Genomic DNA, 15,359 nt, shown 5'->3' on the forward strand with positions numbered 1-15,359 from the left:
CTCTGGATGTTACTTTAATAATATAGTTTAAAAATCTTCCAAGAGAATCTCAGAAAGTAAATCACACAAACTGAAGTTTTATTCACATGAACTTTGGAAGACTCATGGTGGACCTGGATTGCCCTTTTGGGCTGTGTGTTTTGAGTTTTAGTTTTGATTTTATTTTTTTTAGTGGATTTTTATGGAGTGACACCGTAGAGTCAGTTTTATGTTTTATGGATTTTTATTGTATTTGATGACTTTTATTGGGTTTCTGTGTGAGCATAGAAATAATGGGTTGAAATTTTATTGTACTTGATGACTTTTTATTGTATTTGATGACTTTGTAGCATGCAAATGTATGAATTAAATACATGACATTAGGAAACGGAAGTATTGGCTGTAATATGAGTGAAACAATGAAAGCCATGTAGTTTGCTAGATCATATGCAGCTTGGCATATCATTCCACAATACAAGATTAGAAAGAGCTATTGTGGGAAAAAGGAACAAAAGCAGGAAGAGCCCTGAGAACATCTGTCTAGTCAAATAAGAGGCATGCAATGCAGTGTCAAAGAAGGAATAAGGAGTCAAAGCAGGGAAGCAGATCTTCCACCCCATTTACTGATTAATAGATCCAACTCAAAATTAGGAGATAAATATGTTTTGTTCTGAAACTGGAAAAAAATGTTCCATTCCAGAAGATCTGCTGCTTCAGATTGGCATGGTTCAGCAGGAAAACAAAACTGAATGTTTTGGCAGTTCTGGATTTTGAATGAAGTCACATGCAGAGATCCCTGAAGGACCCTGCAATGACTTTTTAGAGTAAATAAGGTGAAACCAGAGGTGGGTATTCAGCAGGTTCTGACCAGTTCTGGAGAACCGGTAGTGGAAATTTTGAGTAGTTCAGAAAACCGGCAAACACCACCTCTGACTGGCTCCGCCCCCATCTATTCTCTGCCTCCCGAGTCCCAGCTGATTGGCTGGGTCTTCTTTTGTTGCCCTGCACAGGAGAATGGAGCTGGAAAGCAGATTAGTGGGGTTGGGAGGGAATGGGATTTTGTAGTAATCTTCTCCCAGGAGCGGGGAGGGAATGGAGATTTTACAGTATCCTTCCCCTGCCACGCCACCAAGCCACACCCACCAAGCCAAGCCAAGCCATGCCCAACAAGCCAAGCCACACCTACCAATCCTACCACTGGGTGAAACCAATGCACATCTCCCCCTCTCTCCTGCCCTCCCCAGTGCAGCCACCCAATTGGCCTGCTTCCTAATTTTCTCTTCCTTCCCTTCTCTCTGCTGCTATGGCTGTGTATGTGCGACATCTCTACTTAAAATCTTAGTTTTTCAAGATAGAATACTATGAAATCACTATAATCTCTCTAATTCCAAACACAAAGAAACACTTAACTGTTAACACTTAATTAATAATTGACACTTAATCATAATTAACACTTAATAATTGTTGTTCATGTATGACAGTGACTAAGTCATTTTGGTGCTACATGTTTATGTGTTAACTTTCTTAGCTAGTATTGTGTTTAACAACAGCCCTTGATTCTCCCTATTTGTCATTAATTCTACTGAAGAATTATCCTGTATATTGTATTAAATTCATCTATTTTTTTTTCTGCACAAAGCTTCATAATTCAAGAATGTGGAACAACCATGGCGCTTCCAGTTGCAAGGCTTCGGTGGCGGCAGGAATCCGCTTCTCTGCGGGTCCCTGCTGCGGTCGCCGCTGAGGTACCCCTGATCCAACTGGATTTGGGGGTTGTCGCTGCCCTGAAGGGGCAGCGGAAGACAGAGGAGATCTGGGCAGGGGTCTGGGGATATCGCACCCCCTTTCCCCAGCTGGCTAGACTCCTTTTTCCTGAGGCAGTGGAGCGGCTGTCAGTAATGGCAGCCACAAAGAAATCTTCAACCGGATAAGATTGTGCAGGAGGAAGAGCCAGAAGGAGAAGTTTTCTTGGCTGAACCGGGACATTAAGTTACTTTCAAAACACCCTGGAAACCTGACTTTTGGATTGATACATTTGTTTCCAAAAGAATTTGTTACAATGGCGAAAGTGCTGAAGGAAAGTTCACTCCCCTTCCTTACGGAGAAAGCAAAGGAGCACAGAAAAACCTGCTTTTTAAAGGTAAAAATAAGCTCTCTGTTACAAGTGGGAAGGAGAGGACTAAAAAAAAAAATCTTTAAAACTTTGTTGGAGGAGACGCCTTGAAGATTATAAGACCATTAATCAACTGTAATACAGCTTTTAAAATACATTTGGGATTTTGCCCCTGGAGGAAAAATTGTAAAGAGAAGAAGAGGAAATAATTTCTGTTTGTTTGGACTGTTTGGTAACTTTGACATTTGGAAATTACTTTAAGATTGAAAGCATCTGGGTTGTTTTTAAAAATTTACAATGGCACCATCTGTTGATGAACTAAAAATGGAATATGAAAAATTAAAAGAAAGACAGCAAAATGGTAAGGTTTCCTTGGGAGCTGCCTTCCACTTTTTAGAAATGGCGGTTTCTACGTACCAGCAAATACTTGAGGAAGGAGAAGGAGAAGAAGAAGAATAAAAGGAAGAAGCCATTTTTAATGGACTAAAAAGTTCAATTAAGAAAGAAAATGGGAAGAGAGGAAGGAAAAATGAGAATTTAAGATTTAATAAAACAACCAAGAAAAAGAAAAATAGGGTGAAAAGAAGGTACTACGTTAGAAAGCAATTGAAAAGAGAATTACAACAGAGAGGGGAAATTAAAAAGGGGGAGGCTAGGAGAGGGGGAAAAAAAAGACCAGACTGGAGAAGAAAGGGAGGCAAAAAGAAAAAAAAAGCCACGGGCTAGAACAAGATCTTAAAAAGCAATTTTTTTTTAGGGATGAAGGATAATGGATAGTGCATAATTAAAGAAGATTCTGCAAGAGTGCATAAGATAGTATTGTACTATTTGCATTTGAAATAGTTTATTGGAATATTTAATAAAATATTAATGTTTAATAATGATAGATTTCAATATTTAATAAAATATTAAGGAGAATGTGTAAAATGATTAATGCTTAGTTATAGCCTAATTCATTATTGTCTGAATGTTATTATAACCTTAGTATTTTATTTTCTTATTCTAAAATAATGTACTAATCAGAATTAGAATTAGAATGGAAATTATACATTTAACTATACTATAAGTTTATTATTCTTTTATTTTAAGATTTAATATGTAGAATGTACTATGCAGAATCAGGATGGAAATTATGTATTATAAGTTTTACTTTAGGGGAAGGCGTCATACTTTAAAAGTGATTACAGGGGAAATTTTTTGTTAAAGAGAAGAGATAAATAGATGATTGGAAAAGAACGGACAAAAGATATAAGCATAATGATTTTGAAATAAGATGAAATAAATAAAACATAATTAAGAGAGTGAAAAGATGGGAGAAGTTATATAGAAAATATAAAATGGTTAATAAGATATGAATGGTATATAAGGTGAGCATGAATTTGATTTAGGTCTGTTAAAAAAGATGTAACCAGGGGCTAAGCCACTTTTCAAAAGAAGTTTTATGTTTTGTGCTTTGATTAGTTATGTTTGATTGCAAACTAATAAAACCTTGGAGGAATGAAACCAAAGGGAGAGAAATTTGGAAAAGACGTGTATAAATGACAACTAAGGAGGTTTTTTTTTAATGTCTTGTTTTATGTTATGTATTCTGTGTGCTTATGACTGATTGAGAATTACTAAAACTTTGACAGAAAGAAATATAATTGAACAAAAGTGAAGGGAGAAATAATGAGAAATTTGGAAAAGATATATATGTGTAAATGGAAATGTGATAATGTGGAACTATGTTTTAAAAAATAATGCTTTATTTGCCTTGTTAAAATTTATAAGTAATTCTTAGAAAGGAGGTTTTATACTTTTATGTTTTATGTTTTGTTTGTCTTCAAAAATCAATAAAACTTGTTCTTAAAAAAAAAAGAATGTGGAACAACCTGCCCAGTTGCTACTGCTTCAGTTATATTCCAGTATTTGTTTTTATATAATGTCACATCAGTGACATTATATCAATTGTGGTGAGACTTGTAGTGCATTGTTATAATACATTTTCCTCTGTCATGCCACTTTGGTTTTCCTTATTCATTTGAACACGGCATGTGATGGCATTCTTACATAAAGTGTTCTACTCAAAAACAACTGCAAAAAGTTATCTTATTTTAGATATGCTAACCTGCCAATCATTCGTTTTAAACAAAAGTTTGCTTCTTTGGCATTCTGCAGTGCAAGTTTAATAATTTTCATTCCTATTATTCCATTCCATTGCATTCTGCTAGCCATTATTATTACAACAATTACTGTACTCTACTGCGTTACTGTTCAGTCATTATTATGAATATAATACCACACTCCATAGTAATATTACTTAGCAATGTTTTCTTTGTGTGAAGACTGTAATGCCTTAATTCCTCTCTCTGGAATTTCTTCTTTTTGTTACTTAGCCAGCCTGTACAATACTTGCAATTTTCCACACTGTGGTTTTCATACTTGCACTTTTCCTTGCTGTTCCTCTATACTGCTTTTCCTTTGGACCATTTATTTCACTGAAGGAAATATGCCTTCTTTTATTTGCCTGCTTTACTCTGTTTGCTGGTGGTGCTAAAAACAACATATCCTCTATTGTCTGTTTCAAGATTGCAGCTTTATTGGTAATTCTGCCAGGCTGATACGGTGAGAAGGTTCAAATATAGGTAGTCCTCAACTTATGAACACAAATGAGCCCAAAATGTCTGTTTAACAACAGAAATAACAGCAAGAATTTTATTGGGTGAGTTTTGCCGCATTTTATGACAAAGTTTTTTTCTTGCCACAATTGCAGCAAGAGAGTTCTGCAATTCTGCAGTTGGTGAGTTAGTAACCCAGTTGTTAAGTGAGTTTGGCTTCTCAAATGGTTTTGCTTGTGAGAAGGTCATAAGAAGTGATCATATGACCTTGGCTCACAGCAATAGTCATAAATATGAACCAGTTGCCAAGCATCTGAATTTTGGTCACATGATCTTGGAGATGCTATAAAGGTGGTAATTGTGAAAAACCGGTTGTAAGACACATTTTTCAGTACCGTTGTAACTTTGAACAGTCACTAAATGAACTGTTGTAAATTGAGGACTACCTGTAGGAAGGGAAGAAGGCAGCAGAAGTGCCTGCAATTTTTCTAAGCAGCCTATTCTACATTCCTATCTTCAAAAAAAGAGAAAAAAACAGAGGTGGCAAGGAATTAGAGGCCAATGAGTCAGTACTGATATCTGAGAAGTTTCCAGAGAAAATCTTTCATAACAATAAGTTCATAAACATCTTGAAGATAATGTTCTCAATTACCAGGTGCCAAAGTCAGCATAGTTCTATCTATGAAGATCAAGTCTTATCAAGGTAATTTTTAAGAGAAGATAATTTCCATAATGAATTGTGGAAAGGCTGTCAACATAATGCATCCTGACTTCAGCAAAACGTTTGACAAAATACCTCATGATTTGCTAATTAGCAAGCCTGTTAAGTATGGGCTAAATAGCATAACAATGGATTGTTGTTTGAAAATAATATTCAAAATGTGGTATTCAACAAATTGGAGGGATGTATTGAGTTGAATGCCATAACGTTCAAACCTGAGTTGTCTACTCTTCTATAATTTTAATAATAATGGATGAAGAGGTAGAGAAAATAATTATTAAATTTGCAAATGACACAAACTTAGATGGCTCTCTGGGAATTGAGCAGCATATAAATTTAATATGTTAAGGCTGGTCATGCATTCAGCCAGATGTTTACACTGGATTTGGCATTTTTGTCCATTGAGTCCTTCCTAAGGGCCTGGGATAGGCAGATGTTGTTTAATAATATTAAAGATATTGTGCATTTTATAAGCTGTTCCAAATAAAACTGCCTTTTGTAATTGCTTGATGGTGATCTCATTGATGATGTTGTTCAAGTATTGCTTCAGATGTTTAGGAGTTGCACCCAAGGTGCCTCTTACTATTAATGCTATCCTTGCTTTCTTTTGCCACTGTTGTTCTACTTCTGTTTGCAAGTCTTTATATCTATTATTTTCTCCAGTTCTTTCGATTTTCTTCTGCTGTCTCCAGATATTGTAGTGTCCACTACTCAGACTTTTTTGTCTGGATTGTTAAATTTGGGGTGCTGTGAGGCATGTGCTTGTCGGTTTGAATTCTAAGGTCCCAGAGCATTTTAGATTCATTTTCTATTACTTTGTATACAGTATTTTGTGGTCTCACAATTCTTGCTTTAGGTAAGTGGTATTTTTGCAGATATTCCAGTACATCATGGTTGCTACCTATCATGCCACTATTTGCAGTCTGTGCAATCTTCTTACAGCAGCTAACTATTCCTTATTATTATTATCTGCATAAAATAATGGGAATTCCCAACTACCAGTTCTTTAGTTGGTGTTAGCTTGCATATACATCAAGTTCTCCCTAAGAATTTAGGAAGTCGCAATGTATCAATGCAGTACATGTATGGATCCAAGTAGCGAGGCCTTTTGCAATTGACTGTTGGAAATTTTGTCAATGTGCAGATTTTCTAAGAGCTATCCAATATTTTTTGGTACGGTACCCAGTATGCTTATAACTATGGGAACACCACGGCTGATTTATGCTATAATCTTTCAGTTTCAATTTTTCATTCTTGATCCTTTGTGATCTTTTCCATTTGTTTGTATTCTATTCTGCTATACCCTGGTATTACCACATTAACTATCCATACTTCTTTCTTTTCAACCGCAGTTAAATCTGGTGTGTTGTGATCAGTTTATCAGTTTGCATACCAATATCCTACAATGATTATTTTTATTATTTATTAAATGAGTTAGGTCCTGGATACCTACTATAAACCTACTAAAAAGAATACTGTTTCAAGTTCATATTTAAATAATAATTATTTCATTAATCTTCTTGAAAGTAAAAATTAAATTCTAATCTACTTTGATAGTTTAGGAAATGGACTGAAAGAAATATCATAGAATGAAGTTTAGCAGAGATAAATGTAGAATTGTTCATTTAGGAGACAAAGCTAACAAAGTTAAGACAAGTGTAGGGTATAAGGATATCTGGTAACTATTTTGGGGAAATATCTTGAAATAGTACTAAGATTGTGAATATGAATCAGCAGTTGACAGGGCTGCAAAAAAGGTATTTAATCAATTTATATGCTACCCCACTCAGCCATAAGAAATATAGTGTTTAAAACTTAAAAAATAATCACTATATTTTTTTCTGCATTGGCCAGACACCATTTTGTGTATTATGGTCAGTTCTGGGCACCCTACATGGATTCAGACAAACAAGTTCAGAAAAGAGCATTGAGGATAATGAGAGGACTAGACACTAAATTCCATGAAGAGAGTTTGAAAATATTAAGAATATTTAGTCTTTAGAAGATTGGAGACATGGAAGATATGATAGTACCCTTCAATTATCTGAAAGGTTGTTGCACTGAAGATCTAGGGCTGTTTTTCCATCATAATAGCATGCAAAACATGGAATAATTAATTTTAATTACAGGAGGGCAAATATCAAATGAATCACAGAAAAAAATTCTAACCCTGCAGTTTGATAGTGAAACTATCAAAATTGGTACAAGTGAATACCAATATTGAGTACTGAAAATTGTTGGGTTCCCATTCACTGGGGTTGAATAGGAAAAGTCCAGCTGTTGCGATACTTTAATGTGGATTTCTTCACTGAGCAGGGAACTGGACTTGATGGCTTAAAAATACCTCTTTCAATTTTACAAGTTTGTGCTTAAATTCATAAGATTCAAATTGCTTATCTTTTGCCAATCAATACAAGAACTATTTAATTAATTAAAACTATTTTTATTCTGCAAATTAATCTAGTATTCAGTATAGCTCACACATTTCTGGTTAATGAATCTAAAGCTAATCTAAAACTAGTAAATATTGCTGCCTCTTATATTCAACTTAATCTACTGCAACTTCAAACCAAGAGCTCAACGAATTCTTTATAAATGAGCTCAGAGGTGGTATTCAGCAGGTTCTGACCAGTTCTGGAGAACCGGTAGTAGAAATTTTGACTAGTTTGGAGAATCGACAAATATCACCTCTGACTGTCCCCACCCCCATCTATTCTCTGCCTCCCGAGTCCCAGTTGATTGGCTGGGTCTTCTTTTGTTGCCCTGCACAGGAGAATGGAGCTGGAAAGCAGGTTAGTGGGGTGGAGAGGGAATGGAGATTTTGCAGTATCCTTTCTCTGCCACGCCCATCAAGCCACACCCACCAAACCATGCCACACCCACAGAACCGATAGTAAAAAAATTTGAATCCCACCATTGGATGAGTTAGATTTAGTTTTCATCAACTCTCTTTGTGAAGCCAACAGTCCCTTATAAAATTGTTTCTTTTAAAAATGATATCAGGCCAATAAATGACAGCATACCATTTGCATTTTTTTAATAATTAACTGCCCCTCAGGAATGCACTGCAGACATATCCTTTGCTCAGAGAAAGATTTTCTCATGTTATATCTGAAGTGTAACATCTATTACACATTATAAACCTATTGTACATTACTTTCTCATATGATCGCATTATATCCTGAAAAATCTTGTCCAGTTTGTTGAACAATTTGCTCCAACAACTGATCAGAAGCTGGAATTGATGTATTCCATTCAGAAACATGAGTCTGGTTCTTTTTTGGTCACAACTACCCCTCCCTCTAAGGAATGATGAGAACAGAGTATCCTCTATGAATAACTTATTGCCAAAGAGAAAGCCACAAATTTGCAACGAAAAAAACAAAAGCTTTTGTAAACAGACAGGTCTTTATGTCATTCATTGACCAATAAAATGAACAACACAAAATTATCATCGAACAGCAAGAACCATTAGCAACCATTTGTGGGTGAAGCTTTCACATAATGTAGCAGTTTTGTTACTTTTAGGGAAATAAATTCATTTTGATTATTTAACAGTGCAAATAAAAGCTATCCTTGGAAATTGAAATAAAATGGTGCGTGCATAAGCGCACCAACGTGCCTACCGTCCCTGCCCTATTGTTTCTTTTATTTTTCTTATATGTATCCATGTATTCATAACTATGTTTTTACTTATACCTATTATCTTGTAAGCAATTGACAAACCAAATCAAATAAAAAATAAAATAAATAAATAAATAAATAAAAGAGGAGTAATCAACCATTGGTGAATGACCTTGCAGACCTGGCAATATAGAAGAACATGAGCTGTGGTTTCTATGGTACCCATATCACAGGAGCGAGGCAGTCTCAGGTTTCATACGGGGAGTTTCCTATATTTCCCTTCCAAGAGAGCTTTGAGGAGGACATTAACTGGAGCTAAAGAAAAAGCTCTCCTAAAGGATTTGATTATTTGGTTATAGTCTTTGTGAGCTAGAAGTACATATATGAAATGGGTCTTCTTTAAATACTAGCCTGAAGCTTATGATTAATTTCTGCAGCCACCAACTAGAAACATAGGCAGGCTGTTCATTGTATTTTTGTGGCAATGCTTGTTCCTAACTGAATCTGAATCAGAACATAGCTGGAAGGACCTTGGAGGTCTTCTAGTCCAGCCCCCTGCTCATACCATTTCAGACAAATACAATCAACCAATGGAACAGCTTGCCTTCAGAAGTTGTGGGAGAGCCCTCACTTGAGATTTTCAAGAAGAGATTGGATTGCCATTTGTCAGAAATGGTGTAGGGTCTCCCGCTTGGGTGGGAGGAGGGAGTTTGGACTAGATGACCTACAAGGACCCTTCCGACTCTGTTAATCTCTAATCTCAAATCTTCTTCTTGTCCGGAGGAGAGAGATTAGGAAGAGCTCTTCTACTTGCTGGCTCTTTATCCATTATGGTCACCAGCTCTTTTCTTCTTGTCCAATCTTTTCTTAAAAACCTTCAGTGATGAAGCACCCACAACTTCTGAAGGCAAGCTGTCCCACTGGTTAATTGTCCTCACTGTTAGGAAGTTTCTCCTTAATTCCAAGTTGCTTCTCTTCTTAATTTAGTTTCCATCCATTGTTTCTTGTTCTGCCCTGTGGTGCTTTGGAAAATAAATTGAGCCCCTCCTCTGTGGCAGCCTCTTAAATACTGGAATTCTGCTATCATGTCCCCCCTAGTCTTTCTTTATATCAAATGAGCTTGATGCATTTGACATTGATATAACTGATTTGATATAAGTGATATTTGATATTGATATAACTATATCGTTTGGTTATCAGTTTGATGATATCAAACTGTTATCATCAAATAACATTGGATATTGATATAGCTGATTCGATATAACTCACCATTTTGGGAGAACCGGTTGTTAACTTTCTGAGCAGTTTGGGGAACTGGTTGTTGGAAGAAATCATTAGGGCAGAGAACTGGTTGTTAAATTTGAATCCCACCACTGATATAACTGATGTTGATGCAGTTGATATTCTTTGTATTTGATAAATTTTTCGGCATCAAAGTATTTGAACATTTAAATAATTACTGTTTCGCTTTATAAACACATGGTATTGTTCAGAATCCTGAATAACTCTACTAACTTCATCATTTTTGCATCAGGTAACTTCAGAGTACATTTTTCCTTACAGAGAACAAACGTAACCTTCCCTGTTCCCTCAGCGATAAACAGAATGAAACTGGTGAGTAATTTAGCAACTTAGCCGCCTGTTGTCCAAGTCCAAATGGAGGAACACTAAATTCATAAGTGTCTCTGTGGCGCTTCTCCGGATTTACAGAGTCACATCTGAGGATAAGTATCAGAGGATTCTTATCAGGAACAGTTGTCACCAAAGAGATATGTTTCCTTATCACAATATAGTATAACAACATTTTGTTATAGAAGACACAAATGATGTCATTCTGGTCAGTTTTACAATCCCCATGCCACTCTGTCTTCTTTTAGAGATGTTGAGGAAGGCAATAACAATTCACACTACCCATCCTTTTTTAAAAAAAACTAAATAAACAAGGAGCTGCAGGACAGTGTCTGACAGTTTATCTCCATAACCAACATTTTAGCCCTGAAGCAGAACTGAAATGGCAAAGAAACTTTCATGCTTGGATCCAGCCTTGTCTTACTCCCTTGGTGATTTGAGGATTGATAGACTGTAGGGTCCTGGATGGATCATGGAGCCAGAAGCAAAACAATTAAAATACAGGTGTGTTTTGCTTTCAAGTGACCTGGCAGATATTGATAAAAACACAAAGTGGTATGTTAATATTTTGAGCGTATCAGTTTGATTAGAGCAGTGCATTTTTCTCTTCCACATCGTATTGATTATATAACCCATGTATTCCAAAAGTTTCTACTTAATAAACTGTGCCCTCTGGGTCGTATTTGTGATGATTTCATGACTTTGAGCTATATCTAGCGAAGTTGAACACAGAGAATATAATTCCTGATCCTCCAAACCAGAGGTCTCCAATCCTGGCAACTTTAAGACTTGTGGACTTCAACTTCCAGAATTCTCCAGCCAGCATAGCTGAAGTTGAAGTCCACAAATCTTAAAGTTGCCAAGTTTGGGGACCTCTGCTCCTAACTGTTAACAACTCCTTCTGAACCCTTGAAATTTTAAGGCGTTACCTTGAGTCTGAATATTTTTGTGAGGGCATTTAGGTTTGATTTTAAAAGCAACAGGAAGAAATTGTGGTACAGATGGTTCTCGACTTACAACATTTCATTTAGTGACCATTCAACGTTACAATGGCACTGACAAAAGGGACTTAAGACAGTTTTTCACACTTATGTCTGCAGCAGCATCCCCATGGTCATGTGATCAAAATTTGTACGCTTGGCAACTGGTTCATATCTGTGATGGTTGCAGTGTCCTGGAGTCACCTGATCACTTTTTCACTTTTTGTCAATGGGGAAGCCAAATTCACTTATCAACCATATTACTAATTTGAGAAGCTAGATTCACTTAACAAGCGGGTTACAAACTTATCAACTGCAGCAATTCACTTAACAAATTGTGGCAAGAAAGGTTGTAAAATACGGCAAAACACACTTAACAACTGTTTCACTTAGCATCAGAAATTTTGGCCTCAATTATGGTCATAAATTGAGCTGTATCTGTACTATCTGCAATGTATATTTATCTAGCTCTGTTTCCTACACTGAATCCTCCAGAGTAAGTTAAACATAATAAATGAATTGCTTTGAATTATCCTAATATCTTTATGCAATACTATACTTTTCCACTTAGTCTTTTAGGTATGGAATTCCTTCAGGGGTGCATGAGTAGGTAGACAGATGTGGTCATGAAGAACACCATAAACATTTGTGCCTGGATGGCAGGAATTGTTAAATGTTCTGGATTGCTCAATTTGTCCTTTAATTAGATTAAAAATCTAGTTTCTTCCAGGTGTGCTGTCTGCTCATGAGAAACCCAAGAACAGTAGCCCAAGAAAAGAGGAATCCCACACAAAATTGGAAAAACAGAGCATTCAAGGAACCGAGTCCACTTCAGAGAAGGACAGCGGCTCCTGTTATGAATATGAAGATTCAACCTTTGAATCTACCGATGAGTCATCCCATTCAGAGGATAATCGCAGTCTTGAGTCTGAGGAGTCACGGAATAAATCAAACTCTGAGTCCAATTCTGAAATTAGTGAGTCCAGTGAATTTAGTGCAGACTCAGAATCCGAGTTTAACTCTTCAGAACCTTCCAAATCTCTTCCTGTGCCTGTGCAGGAGAAATCCCAGCCAATGACAAAGCAAAATACATTATCCATCGAAGAAGCAGATTTTCAGGCCAGGAATGATCTCAGGAGGCCCGACAGAAGAAATGGATTGCACACCGAGATTAAAACAGGGTCTGGTGCGAAAAGCGAGCTGCGTACTCAGAACAGGAAGTTCAGCCGAGAGCCTCTTAGTGAGAATAGTGAGAATTGCAATGGGAAGAGAAAGGCTCAGACAGAAAAAAGTAGGCTGTACAAAGAAAAAATTAAACAGGATGAAAACGTAGAGTTCCAGATTGGGTTCCCAGAATTAGAAACTGAAGAATATAGTGGGGAGAGAAAGAGACTTGCCATTAAGAAAAAAGAGCAAAATGAGAAATTTGAACATCACGGCAAGAAAAAGTTTCAGAAAGGGAAGACTGATGGTCTTCCTGGAAAGCTGCAAATGAAGAAACCTCCGGCACAGAAAAGCAGATTTTGCCCCAAAGAGGAGCTGGACACCAGAACTGGCCAGCCAACTGGGCAGAAGCAAAGATTTGACCAACCTGATTCATGTCCTGGGTATATGAGACCTACCAGAAAGTATATAATTTCATTGTCCCCACAAAAGGGAGCACAGAATGGGAAGGCAGATGTGCAATCTCAAAAAAGTGAGCTGAAAGTTGGTAAGGCAAGACATCCTCAAAAGAAAGAGATTCAGACTAGGAGAAGCAAGTTGCACGCTGGGAAGAGCAAGGGGAACATCCAGAAAAATGATTTGCATGCTATAAAGAACAGTGTGGATGGCCAAAGAAGAGAACCACTGGCTGGGAAGAGCAAGATAAATGTTGGAAAAAGTGGGGGGCCTGATGGGAGAGTGAAAAAAACAGTCCCCGAGGCCAGAGAGAGAGATGTGGAGAACAGCAGACCTGCTTACACATGGAAAGTACCAGCTACTGTCTGGTTTGGCCCAGCAGAAAATGCAAGTGGCTTTCCATTCGGCGGGATGACTGAATTACTGTATGGCCAAACAGCTTTACCAGATAAAAGAAAACCATATGGAACAAATCCAACTTTGCATAGTAACCAGGGGTCAAACATCCAGGCATGGAATAGAATAAACCAATTACATCTGAAGAAGAACTACCTTCCACACATCGGTGTCTCATTTCAGGAGAAGAAGAATTGGTCACCGCATATAAACAACCCCACTGAAATATATACATCAGATGTCTCCTCTTCCTGCCCAAGATGTTCCCAGTGCTGGTGTAAGTGGTTTCACCATAGTCTGTGAAAATATGCCCAAGTGCTGGACACTTGTTGCAAAGACATTTCCAGGTACAGCAGCTTTTCAATTAAAAATGTTTTCAAAGTCAGGTTTGGTTTCTATTACTTATTCCTACTCCAGAGGATAGGAAGATGATTACAGATGCACCAAGGGAACTGCTGGTACTTAGGCTAATGTGAAGAAGATTGAATGAATGCCATCCTTGAGTGTCCCTGTTCTCCTTGCTACTTATACTAACGTTAAAACAATGCTGCATTTTTGAGATGTGGGGTTCCTGCAGAATGCTTACATTTTTAATTCTGGAAACCTACCCCCAAGTACATGCTTGTATAAAAAGAACTAGAGAAGTGGTTGGGTTGATGGGCCTGTATCTTCTCACTCTTTATTGCCAATCAGAAATCCCCAGCTGGGCCTCCTGTTTCCCCCTCTCCATTCAATGCATTACAGGCTGCCTTTGAATGTGGGTTAAGGATTTAGTTCTGAGTGGATATATTTCATATCCCAAGTTAGAAAAGTGCATTTCACTATATTTCCTGAGACTTTGAATGGAGGTAGTGGAACACAGCAGAAATGATTGTTCCAGGTGATAATAAGATCTCCCTCACAATCTATTTCTATTAGGATCTCATACAGGAGGGAATGATACGCTGCCCTCAGAAATAACTGATCTAATAGTACACAGTATATTCTGTCTTTCTAGTCTTCTAACTTGTATTCTGCTTTGAGAGGCAAGAGCTCTGAAAAGCAGATGATAATATGTTCATTTTGTAGTCTAAGAATAAGCCCAACATTGGCCAGAATGGTTATTTGCATTTTAAATCTGTCCTCTGCTAGTCTCTTTTTGGTGACCCAAGATCAGCATATGTTGCATAAAAAGGGTTGAATGGTTAATTTAATTCCTCACCTGGATATGATGTATGACAAATTAACAAATGTTATACAGCAGGGATGTCAAACATGCGGCCCGTGGGCCAGAAGTGTCATGGGCTGGCCCTGGCCCCGCCCCCACCCGGTTTAGTGAAGGGGGAAAAAGTTCCGATACGTCACATGATGCCGCCATGACGACACGAGTTTGACACCCCTGCTCTACAGGTAAGTCATGATAAGTTCATTTTGAAGAACTACAGCAGAATATAGAAGATAGTAGGTATTTATTTTTATTTCGTTATTAATTTATACACAACCTATCCCACTGTCCAAAGTGACTTTGGGCAGTTTACAAAAGGTATGCTTTGGATATGGGTTTATTCTCTTTTATTATTGTAAAGAATATATTAATAAACTTGTTAAAATTATGTTTAAAAAGTGTAATCACTTATTTCCATCAAGCTGGAACCAATTATCCCATAGTCCATAGAAATATCACTTTCAATAGTGCAAAATTGAATAGTGCAGCCATTTTG

The sequence above is a fragment of the Pseudonaja textilis genome, chromosome 1 (assembly GCF_049901715.1).
Source record: "Pseudonaja textilis isolate UNSWEBS1 chromosome 1, rPseTex1.2, whole genome shotgun sequence".
NCBI lineage: Eukaryota > Metazoa > Chordata > Lepidosauria > Squamata > Elapidae > Pseudonaja > Pseudonaja textilis.